This window comes from Protopterus annectens, chromosome 6.part1 (genome assembly GCF_019279795.1).
Source record: "Protopterus annectens isolate FY-2018-M chromosome 6.part1, PAN1.0, whole genome shotgun sequence".
Lineage (NCBI taxonomy): Eukaryota > Metazoa > Chordata > Ceratodontiformes > Protopteridae > Protopterus > Protopterus annectens.
The window spans coordinates 448,501,891-448,514,993 of NC_056738.1; positions in this window are offsets into that span (position 1 = coordinate 448,501,891).

Below are 13,103 nucleotides of genomic sequence, written 5' to 3' on the forward strand. Positions count from 1 at the left end.
AGAGGATCCCATTGGTTATGAATACTACAACAGTGAAGAGAAGGACATCTACTCTTATGGTAAGATCTTCCATAACTACTTTCTTGTTGGTGTAACAATTATCTCTCCCAAAAAATTCTCCACCTCTGGAATATATTCATAGGTAGGTACTAGGCTATCGGCCCTAGGGCCTATATAAGCCTAGCCAAAAAGGTACCATGGCATTCACCACCCAAGAAAATTATTTTCCTGTGCCCCTGTAGAGCAGAGCCACAGAAGTGATTCCCAGGGTGAATTTCCTATCTCCCATCTAATCATCAAGATTTTTCTTGAAGAGTGCTAATGAAGAGCTTTGTTTGATATAGATAGGTAGTTTGTTCCAGAGTATGGGAAGCCTCTGGGACAGGAATCTATCCCTCCAGCGTGTTCTGTTTATTGTGGTGACAAGGTTTAGGTCCCTAGAGCGTGTAGCTCGGAGGGATTGGCATTTCTTTAACTGGAGTATGTCCACCAGCTCTGGGTATGACATAGCTTTGTATGTTAGGCAGAGATTGCCTCTGAGTAGGCGATATGTGATGGAGAAAAGCTGGTGTTTTTTGAGTCGGTCTGCATAGGGCATCTGTTTGAGGCTGGTAATCCTCTTTGTGAGGTATTTATGTGGCCTTTCTAGTTGTTGTAGATGTCTTGTGAGGTACATACCAAAAGGGGCATTGTACTCTATAATGGGTCTAATGAGTGATGAGTAGAGGGGAACAATGGCCTCTTTTTTTCCTGGATGAGAAACCTTTGGTGATGAGATGTGCCACATAGAAGGATTTCCTGACTACTGTGGCAATGTGATTATCAAAGGAGAGATTACAGTCCACCTGTGTCCCAAGGTCTCTTATCACACTTTCAGTGTTAAGTAATCTACTGTCTATGTGGTAGTTCATGGGTACTAAGTTTTTACCAAAAGGGATGACAATGCACTTTTTGGCATTGAGCTTGAACCCATGGCTTTGACACCAGCATCTGTCTCAGTGAGGCCCTTTTGTAGGATGTCCACATCGTTAGGAGTTTCTATTACGGCTCCTAGTTTGCAGTCATCTGCGAACTTCGTTAGCCAAAGACCTTCTATGTTAGCCTGTACTTCTGAGAAGTAGATGCCAAACAGGAGGGGACCCAGGACTGAACCCTGTAGTACTCCACTTGTCACTATTCTGAAGTCAGATTTGGAGTCTGCTACTTTCACAGTGTGGGTTCTATCAGTGAGCCAGTTGGCAGCCCATCTTGTGACATAGGGATTTATACCTAGTTTAGTGAGTTTATCTATAATTCCAGAGTGGGGATGATGTTGAAAGCCTTAGCGAGCTCTAGATAGGCTGTGTGAACCACCTTACCCTCATCTACGGCTTTGGTGACCACTTCAAAGAAGTCTATCATGGCTTAGGAGACATGATCTGCATTTTACATACCCAAACTGGGTGGGGTCCAGAGTTTGGAGATTACCAATGTCATTGTTTATAAGTTCCATGATGATATGTTTCATAGCCTTGCAGACCAGGCTCATCAGGCTAATGGGGCAGTAGTTCCTGGGGTCTGTAGTGGCTCCCCCTTTGTGGAGTGGGATAACCATTGCTGTATGCCATTCAGTGGGTACAAAGCCTGAGATGAGGCTATGATTGAACATGGTACTTAGGTGGGGTGCCAGTTTGTTCTGTAATTCATGTAGACCACAGCCTGGAATGTTGTCAGGGCCCATGGATGCTGTGTTCTTGGCTTTGGAGAGTGTGCTTTTCACCTGTGCAGCAGTTTACATTCTTCCGGTATAGAGATGGGCCCTTTAGGGGGTGAGAAGGGGGTAAAGTTAGCACTGAACCTATCTGCCAGGATGTTGGCAATATCAGTTGGTTCTGTATATTTAGTGCCATTGTGCTGTAACACAAAGCAGATCTGAGTGTTGCCACTGAGATTCTTGACATAGCTACAGAATGCTTTGTGGTTGTCTTTAGAATCAGTGGCAATTTTGTTTTTGTAACTAGCTTTGGAGGATTTTATGAGGGATCTCAGCTTTTTATTGAGGCTGACCAGTGAGTTCCTCCAATCATGGGATTTTACTCTTTTTTGCAACAGTTTATTTCTTCTGTTGTAGAGTTTGTTTATGGCAGGGGACCAGCAGATTTGCTTCCTTTTTTTGGAGGATAGCATCTTGGTTCTGTTAGGGATTGCACGATCCATGCACTCATGTAAGTGCTTATAAAGTGCATTTTTGCATGATTCAGCAGTCGTACCTCTTGTGTCCAACTGCATGGGTGTCATGAAGTGTGCACTTCTGTCTTAAGAAGCATGAAGTTGGCTTTGGAGAAATTTTTTATGGTGGTTTCCCTAATGGGAGGTAGGGGTGGGATGTGGATGACTAGGGTGATTAGCTTGTGGTAGGATCTGACCAACGAGGAATTAACCTCTGGTGTGGAACACCGGTTGCCCATGTTGATAATGACCAGGTCTAGTATATTGCTGCCCCTGGTGGGGGTGTGGATAAGTTGATCTAAGGCACTGGAATTTAGAATTCCAGAAAACATTGAGCAAAAGAGTTGGTACATGAGTAGTTTTCCCAGTTAATGGTGGGGTAGTTGAAATCACCCATTATTAGGGTGTTGGGTTGTACCCTAATATTTTCCAGTGTATCAGGAAATGATGAGTAGGAATCCTGGGGCATGGTGGGGGATCTGTAGCATGCTACAATTTGGATTGCAGTCTTGCCCAGAGTTATTTGCACTTGGATAATCTCGGATGCATTATGCTGAGCAAATAGCCTGGAGGTGTGGATATCCTTAATGAATATGGACATGCCTCCACCTTTAGTGTTTCGGTCCAGGTTAGGTGGCCGAAAAGTGTGGTATGAATTCTAGCCTGGTAATGCAGGGGTGCTCTCTGGAGCCTTGAACCAGGTCTCTGTCACTGTACAGATGTCGATGTTCTCCATTTTAAGGAGTGCCTCAAGTGAGTGCATTTTGAGGTTTACACTTCTAGCATTGAGTAGCATTACCCTCAGATTTTACTTGCTTGTACCTGTTACGGTGGTGAGTTTGTCATTTGAACCTTGCCTAAAAAAGGCACTGTAGGGGTGGCAAGAGCCTTAGCCAGTATCTGGAATCCCAAGGGCAACAGGTGCAGGCCATCTAAAGCATTGTGGTCTGTTGATCATGTCATCCCAGGCAGACAGATACTGGATCCCCTTAGAATGACACCAGTAGCTTAGCCAATTGATGAAGTCAATCATTTTGTCCTTGTACTGTGGAATCATTCTGGGTGATGGTAGGATGCGACTCAGGGCTAGGGTCATACCTAACTGGGCTACAAGATCGGAGAGCTCCTTCATGTCTCTTTTCATGTAGTCCAGGGAGGTACGTCTCAGGTCATTTACACCAACATGGACAATGACAGTGTCATATTTGTACTTATTGTGGAGTGACCTGAGTGCATGCGTTATGTGGCGGATCCTGGCACCTGACAGGCAGCTGACAGTAACTTTCTCCTTGTTTAGTCTAGTGAGTGGAACATCAGTGTGCCTGACTATAGAGTCACCTATGACTAGAGTGTTGGGTACGTTGTTATGCCTTATGGGCTGTGGTTGAGTGGCACACTGAGTTTGTGGGCTATGTGTCATTTGGGTTGCGTTGGGGGGGGGGTGGAGGTTGCTTGCGTTTCTGCTTTGGCGGTCCCTGTTGCTTGGGCCGATTTTTATTGAGAGCCTCCGTGAATGTAGGTGTGTGCTTTTTGTTTTTATCTGTGTGTTTTGGTGGTGTAGGTTTTGAGGGACTATGTGATGAGTGTGGTGTGGTGCAAGTGTTTGCCTTCTCCTCTTGACTGTCTACTCCAGTCTTGGGTGAAGAGAGCTTTAGTTCCAGTTTGGCTATATAAGTGCATCTCTCACAGGTTGTAGTGTTGGGTGGTAGGAGGAGAGGGTTGTCTGTGTACATGAGGCAAATGCTGCATTGTCCCAAGATGCTCAGATTAATCAGGTAGACAGGAAAAAACACCAGGAGCTGTCTTTTATACATGCCCGGATAGGTGTTTATTTATTAAGTACTAAAACCTGTTTTCCTCTAGACCTGTTTTCCTATAGACAGAGAAAAGCAAAGCATTTCTTTTACCATCTTTAAATCTACCTTAGATGAAAGAATGGATGGGAATCCACAAGTTTATCCTAGGCCTAGCTACTTTAAACCTTGTAAATGCGGGGGGGGGGGGTTCTAGTTAGTGTAACAAGTGGGTTTGCCATGGCTGGCTTCATAAGGTTTATTCCTCTAATAGAAATGTATGAATCTTTGCCCACAAAGCATCATAAATTTTGCAATGAAATCCAGCCAAGCAAAACTGCTTTCCATGTGCTACCAGGAGGTCTTGAGGGTGCAAATCATTTTTTTTCAGCTGCTAGGACTTAATAAGCTACAATCACTGATCATCCCCAGCCATCTCTACCAGTAGCACAGCTAGTCACGTAGTTAATCCAGCACTCAGTATACCACTAATGGAGACTATTTGTGTATTATTTATTTGTTTGTTTTTAGCAGGTAGAATAGCGTGCTCTAAAGGTTTCTTTCAACCACTCACCTAACTATATATACTAACTCCAGGATTGCACTACAGTGGGTAAAAAGGCATATACATTGTATTTGCTCAACAGTACTAACATTCAGTGAAATGTGATTCAGTGAAATGAGCTTTCAGTGATTTGAGCTTTCAGCAATTTTTTTTTTGCGGGTGAATTGAAATTCACTGAAATGAGTTTTCAGTGAATGAAAGTAGACCCATACATATATATATATATATATATATATATATATATATATATATATATATATATATATATATATATATATTTTTTTTTTTTTTTTGAAGGTTCGGAGAGCTAGGATGAAAGAGCTCATCTCATGTAGAATCAATAGCTTTACTTTCTGAACTACAAGGCAGTGATGTACGTATTTTCCAGCAAATTTCACATAATGTAGTTTGAAGCAAAGAGGTATTGCAAAAGTTGAGTGACAGGCAAACATACTACTTTCGGGGGGAACTTAGATCTGTGGATGGGAAATAGAAAATTTAGCATTTGGAAAACTGAAAGGAGCCAAAACCATACCAAATACAGCCACTAAACCATAGCTTTTATTGTTGAGATTGGCTTAGTATTTATTTATTTTTTTTTGTTATAAACAAAAGTGCTCATTTTTTCTACAATAAAATCTAATGTTATGTTGCCATACTTGGTCTGATCATTGCTCCTTTCAGTTTTCCAAGTGCTACGTTGGTGTTTTGGTTCTTGTTTCCTTGTATAATCAGAAAATTTACTACAGGAGCACCCCCCTCTACTACTAATGGACAGAGACAGCTCCTAAATGCTTTATCCCATGCATGAGTCCCCTCATATCTGTGGTACGATCCCAGTTATTTTCATTAAGGGTAATGTGTAATTATCGACCATGGGATGGGTAAGGCCAATTTTTTGCCAAATGGGACAGGTTATTTCTAGCACAAAAAGGGATATTGGCTAGGCTTAAAATGGCCCACAAGGGCAGTTTGCCCTAGTGTTTACATATGAACCAAAGAAACAGAAGATTAAGCTTAAAAAAAATCCTTCCAAATGGAGTAGATTAGGTAGCATATCAGCAAGATTTAACTACTTTAGTTCTTTACCTACAGTGAATTCAACGCAGGATTTTAAGGAAAGGGTATTTTCTAACCACATTCTTAAACATATGCTGTAATGTGTGCCTGAATGGATTGATAGAAAATCAGGCAGCTTAAATGGAGCTGCATCATTGACCACTTGAAGGCTTTCAACTGTGTGTAAGGCAGATCTGTTTGAATCTGATTTCATTGTCTGTACATTACAGTCGATTATGGGACCATTTCTTCTCTTACTGAATGTCTGCATACATAGTTGCAATTATCCTCACCACTTTTACGGTTACTATATTATGAGCATGCAAGGTGACATTAATTCCCAGTAGCTCACAGATGAAATTGTGCAAAAAAAGGGAAATAAGGAATAGTCCCTATGCTTATTGTATACAGTTATCTCAAAATTCATCACAAATATCTGTACTCCAAAACAAATCAAAACAGAAATGGTCGCCATATTTCAGTTATATTCTACAACCTTTAAAAGAGCATTTCTGCTTACTTTAGATCTGCATTGTCTTACAATTTTGCTTCTGATGGTGCTCAAACCACTGACAAAACTTGCTACAACTACTTTCATTTGGAACACTACTAAGATAATGCTTTGATTCTCCAGCCACTTGTTAATTTGCTCACTGTCAGCACAGATACATTGACGTACAACAAGCAAATGGATGAAGGGAGGCAATGCAGCTGCACATAAAGTGAAAGGCAGAGGTCGAATTTGAAATACCCAAATGGTTAGACAAATGATACCCCCATTACTGTACAAAAATTATGGCATGACTTTTGTAAATTGTGCTCTCTCTCTCATCCTGAAGAAAACTAGGTCAAATAGCTGCTGAAATAATGCTGTTTTGATTTTCTGCTGAGATTAAGAGCTTGTTTTCCTACACTCCTGTTTTCCCTAGTGGCAATAAAGATACCTTAATGCACAGTAATCTGTTGAATTAGTGAAATTGATAAAGTAAGCTAATATATGTCAGAAAAAATGTTTGGATTAATGTTATCCCTAAAATAAATAATGGTGTGTTTTTTCATCTTTCAACTTTGGCTAACATCCAGACAAGAGTCAGCTGATATAGCACAAGTTTCCCTGTCTACTCATGTATAATATGTTCATCTGCCTGTTACTTTTTGTCAAGGCAACAGAGACATAATACATAACAAACAGAACGTGAAGAAACTTGAAACAAGTAAAGGAAAGTACTAAAGTAAAAATCAAAGACAAAATGTATAGATTTCTCAGTTGGTTAGATAAACAATTCCACAAGATAAAGCAATTGTTTTATTTACTTTTCATAACTAGGAAAAAGTAGGCCTAAGAACTGATTAAATTTGGCGCAGTGTGCTGTTCAAAGTGTTAGAACTGTTGCTTCTTGGTGTTTCTAATCAGGTCAACCTACGAGTTAAGCATGCAGCAGTGTAATTCAGTTTTTGTAAAATGATCTATCGGAATCTTTATCACCCACAACACAGGATGTAAGAGCAGGAGCAAATATGTACATGGACAGTTTAGAACAGCCTGTCAATCAGCATGTGTTGAGAGGAATGTGGAGTCCCTATAGAAAATAATTAAAAATAAAACAAACTTGTAGAAATTGTGAACATAAAATACACATATAAAGTAAATGGATTCACATATACAGTAAATGGACATAAGGAAGGAATCAATAAACCTAAAGATATTATGCAGTAACAATAAATACTACACTACCTTACTGTCCATCACTGAGCCGCTGGTCAGTTATCTTAGGGTATAGGACAAACAGGAGGAGGAATAAATATAGCAACAGTGCAGTGGAAGACAATGCTAGTGAAAGATTCAGACGGTTAGATGAATGAAACATTAATTTGTTCACTTTTTGATATCTCCACTACCAAATTGCTAGTGTTATTATTGTCCCACTCCCCTTCATTAAACACATCACACCAAATGACATTTGAAGACCTTTATTAAAACTTCCATAACATAGCTTTGATCACCAAAATTATTAATTAAAACTAGACACAATATAGTTGGTTCTAAACACAGCATAAACATCCTTGTAATGTTAATCAGAGCAGCGTACCTACTCACCCTTTCCCAGTAAGTAGAGTCCACCTTTGCTCGCTTACTTTAAATATGAAGTAGCGGCCAACACTCACTTCATATCCCATTTACCCAGTAAGCAGCGTCCATACTTGAACTCGCTTACTTTACTTATGAAGCAGTGTCTCAATTCACTTCATACACCATTCATTGAATTACCTTCCACCAAATAAGCAGCATCCTCACCTCTGCTTGCTTATCTATTCAGCAAACTTCCTCCAGCTGCTCATTTTCCTTTCCCCAAAATCCTTGAAATGAACATCCAGACACCAGAGGGGGAATAGAAGAGGGCAAGCCTGTCCCTCTTCTCTGCCAACCAGCCTGACCAGGCTGTTCCCCCTTCCTTCTACCCAAAATTGTTCAACCAACTACCTCCCACAAAGGGAAGGGTTAAGCCAAACATCAGTCGGTGTACCCATCATCTGTAAAGTACATTAGAACCCCGTCATCAACCCCATGCCGCGACATACCAGCACTGAAACATGCCGTAATGAAACTGAATAAAGCAGGATTAACTATGACCTCACTGTACCACCAGAACAACTGCTCCAAAAGCATACAATCCCTTTTAGTCCACTTCCTTCAAGCCAATAACCATGGCTCGACCTTTCCGGAATGATAACCTATTGTCATAACAAGAGCCACAGAAGTCTAACCCCTTGAACACAAATCTGCCCCAGCCAAAGAAAAACCCTTAGCAAGTGAAGAATGCAAGACCCTATCAACTATAGCATATCACTTCAGCCCAACAAATACACAGCTCTGGATGTGCAGTAACCCAATTATATAAGGAATAATGTAACTCCAAACTTTAATGACCTGACGCTAACTGCCAGAAAACCAGAACCCTTTGACATAGTTTCAGAAAACTTGTCTATGCCCAGCAATGAAGTACTCTACATGCTCAACCTTAAACACCCTCAGTTCACTCATTACCAAATGGCAATCACACTACCTACTCAAGGGACAAATTTGTCACCCCAAAGATACCCCACATTAGGAACAAACTCCGGCACCCTGTCAAAGAACAACCCATCATAGGCCCTTCCCGCAAATACGGTTTAAACAACTGGATGAGTAACTATAATCACCCCAAAATTCCAACCACCTGAAAGTAAGGGATAGACTCAGCTGGCTTGCAAGAGCCATAGGTCTTTAACCTAATAAGTTCCTGTGCTCCTATGAATGTTGTGACTCTACTCCTCCTGTGGACTCCCCATGCCCCATAATCCATCCCCAACAGTGTTATACTGGCCCCCCACCTACCTCTTCCTAACTTGCCTCACATTCCAAAGCAATAATCAGCTCCCACACTACTTGAACACGGAGCTCTAACTTGCCTTAATGACCCAAACAAATGTGATTACCAGTGACCGCACTGTGTTCCACTCCAGCCATCAAAGTACCCCCTGTCAAAATCCATTACCTTGCAATTTTGTCTCATTCCTGCCTCTGACCAGTACTCTGTTCACTGCCCTCTCCGCCTCGATATACACCACTATGCCGACTGTGACTTCCACTGCAACCAGCCTCCTTCACTCTGGCAATCGATTGATCCACTAACTGCTGCCGCTCTGCACTTCTGCCATCTGCGACCCCATTGCGATCTGCAAAAAAAAAAGAAAACTAATTCCTCTTGACACACAAGATGTGACAACCTTAGTCACCACCACGAGCTTACCTCATACCAAGTGCATAGATTCATAGATTAAAGTCCAAATATTCAACATCCTCCCAGTCATCCTTCCGGGTCACCCATGCAACTAAACTATTCTCAGAAAAATCCTGCTTGTCCAACTGAAACGCCATCCCTTGTTTCCACCTGACAATTACATTTCTCCCCATCACATTCCTTTCCAAAGGCAGCCGCCACACAAGCAACTAGTCTGGCAATGCTTTACCCTACCCAGCCACAACAAACCCCCCATATTATTCCCCCCACCAACTCCTTCCCTCACATCTGTAAGCTAATGCAACCCCCCATGAATAAATCTAACCGTCTGCTAAAAGGCCATCCCTCTGAAATGCACCAAAAGATGCCACCCTGTTCTAAAAGAACACCAATGTATAACTCAAGAAAACTGAATGACATGCAACTCTGGAAGCCCAAAAGTTGAACAGCCTTAATCCATTGATTGCCCTTAGCTTTCCCTTCAAAGCTAATTTCCAATGTGTAACCTTGCACTATAAGCAATCCCCAACTTTGCTTTATCCGGCCCCCCAACATACCGCCTCCTTGCCTACCCCTATACTACCCCAGCTGCACCAACACTGATATGCCTTAACAAAACTGAATAAAGTCAGATAACCTGTGACCTTATTGTTTGCCAGTCAGGCAACAGGCCTCCACTCCCGCAGAATCCCTTACCTTTCAGATACTGTGCACTCCCCCATCTGTGACTTCATCATGCACCACTTTTGTGACCAGGGAGCCTCCACTGTAACCGACTACATCACTCTTTGGGTTTGCTTCCTCTAGGTCATTGACCAGTACCCCTGCTGCACGTTGCACCTGCAAAAGAAAGGGAAAACTGTCAAACTTTAAAGCAAAACTGAGCACAAAGGTATAAGGGGTAGAATAAAAAACCCCAGCCAAAGGGGAGTCCCAGGTCCCAGCACTCTCTGGGTTTGCTTCTTCTAGGTCATTGACCAGTACCCCTGCTGCACGTCTCACCTGCAAAAGAAAGGGAAAACTGTCAAACTTTAAAGCAAAACTGAGCACAAAGGTATAAGGGGTAGAATAAAAAACCCCGACCAAAGGGGAGTCCCAGGTCCCAGCACTCTCTGGGTTTGCTTCCTCTAGGTCACTGACCAGTACCTCTGCTGTGCTTCTCACCTGCAAAAAGAAAGGGAAAACTGTCAAACTTTAAAACAAAATTGTGCACAAAGTTATCAATGGTAGAACAGAAAACCCCTGCCCAAAGGGGAGTCCCAGGTCCCTGCAGCCATCCCCTCCGCTGAAAAGTATTGTAATAAAGATTTCAGGCAATGCAGCTAGAGGAAACCTGGGCATGGGTACATAAAGTAGCCCTAAGCTAACTGCCCCTGCGGGACTCTTAACCTAGTCAATTCACCCTGCAAAAGTCAAAACCCTGTCCCTTGTGTCTGTAAGTCCTCTATCTTACCCCTGCTACCAACCTACTTCTGGCAAAATAAACCTGTCAGGTATTGCAGTTTAGCTCATGTTGGCAAACCATGGAAGTCTATCCCTTCTGATCTCCACCCTTCATCCAACCACAGGTTATTATCTGCAAAGCTAAAGAGGAAAAAAACTTTCTGGAACTGCAAATGCAACACATATTAACCCTTCCTTCTACTACGTGAATATCAAGCAAAATGGCTGCCCCCTTTCTAGCAAGTAAAATATCACTACTTACTCTAAATATATGAATAGCCACAATCTTAATAAATACTTCTTTCTCACTAAGTATCACTTTGTTAACAACTCAAGTATTTTACTAAACATTATCAGTACTTTTAACAATCTACCCAGCTATTTAAACTCCACTACTCAATCACTTCACATAGCAATTAAACGTTTGTTTCAAATAATTGCAATCCGCATAAGTTGAATATTACATTTACCACTCATTGTGACTATAAATATTATGTAGTACATTGCACATCTGACTTCACTTATTTTTCTTATTTTTTTTGAGAGGTTGAACAAGACCAGCCTAATATTTAGTCCAGAGGTATACCCTCTAGTACCTTGCTTCTGCAGCCGTACCATTTGACTGTGCATGCACAATGACTGGCCAATATGTGGGCTGCCTCATAGCCCATGAAAATAGTCTTATCAGAAGGCTAGTCTGTCATATTTCTCCTGCCACTATGCCTCACTTTCTCCATTTCCTCTATGTTCTTCCGGTTGTGTCATCATCATCATCATCCTTTCTTTCCTTCATCTTTTTTTTTTTTTTTTAGGAAGGAGATGAAGCCACCAACAACGGGCGTCCAAAAGCCCACAATGGGGACACCTCAAACATTGCTCCTACACTTAGAAACCAACAGAAAACAGACACCACCTCAGCATGAGTGTGCCAAAGGGTGTAAACCCCAAAGCTCAATGACTGCCACCGCTCTCCAACTCCAACCCTCAATGATCTGCCGACAACCAAAGATCCATCGAAAACCACAACTGCATGAGAAACACACAAAATGCGGGGCAAAATCCGACAAAGCATCACCACAGGCACCTGCAGCACACCCCCCCAACACATGGCACAACAGTCCCAAAGCACATCCAAATGGCTTCCAAAATACACATGCAGTTCACAAATGCGTATTCAGGGCAACCATACTCACAAAACACAAAAACTCCACATTTCTGCCATGCACTGTGCTCTACAAATTGCCAACACACGCAAAGCAAAATGATCACATCTACGTGAATCTAGCAACTGCATGCCCCACTCCCCCACCACACACAACCTCCCTCTCCTCCTCCATCCCCTCTGCTTCCTGCACACATCTCACCAGGCAGACATCGCTCCAAAGACCAACAAAAGATGAGCAACACAACACCGTACCATGTAGCTGGCATTTTTACCTGAGCAAAACAGTTCACCCCTTTTTTTTTCTTTTTTTCATAGTACATGCAGAAAAAATGTCCCGATACACATTCGCAGACCAGCAGCCACTGGACCCCCCCCCCCACTCCGAGAACAGAAGCCCGTCAACACCAATGCCTAACAACCGGGCGACAAATGTGCAAAATGCAGAAAATGCCTACCCTGCCCACAACCCCCATAGAGCAGCAAAAGCAGCCAAGCCTCCCACAGCAATCACTCGTGGGCATCCCACCCCCTGAAATCTGCCTCTGCTAAACAAAATATGATGAATGAAACTGACAAGATAATCTGCCCATAAAGAAGCCTGACGACAATCCAAAGCAGCCAAAAGCCATAAAGCCTCTGAAAAGCCACAAAGCCCTCATAACTTCGAAAGTCAATAATCAATACTGGACAACCACCACACCTCACCAACCCAACATAACCATCACCACCATCAGAAAGCACACTTCAAACTGGGTGCCATTACAACACACCTCTCTTAATCCACCACACTCTCAAATTAACACTAATAACCCCACCATAGTCTTGCAATGATCCACAGACTACTGTGCCATACTCGTGGAGCCCCCCCAAACCTGGGAAAGCCTGCAAAAACAAATGTCATCACAGCAGTCAAATGAACACAGTTTATAAACCGGACTACTTAAATCAGTCTAAGCACCTGAAACATGGACCTGCTATAGCTTACAGAGTAAGCCTGAAACATAGACCTGCTACAGTTTATAGAGTTAGCCGACATTAACAAAAAAAAAAAAAAAAAAAAAAAAAAAAAGCAGGAAACTACATAAATA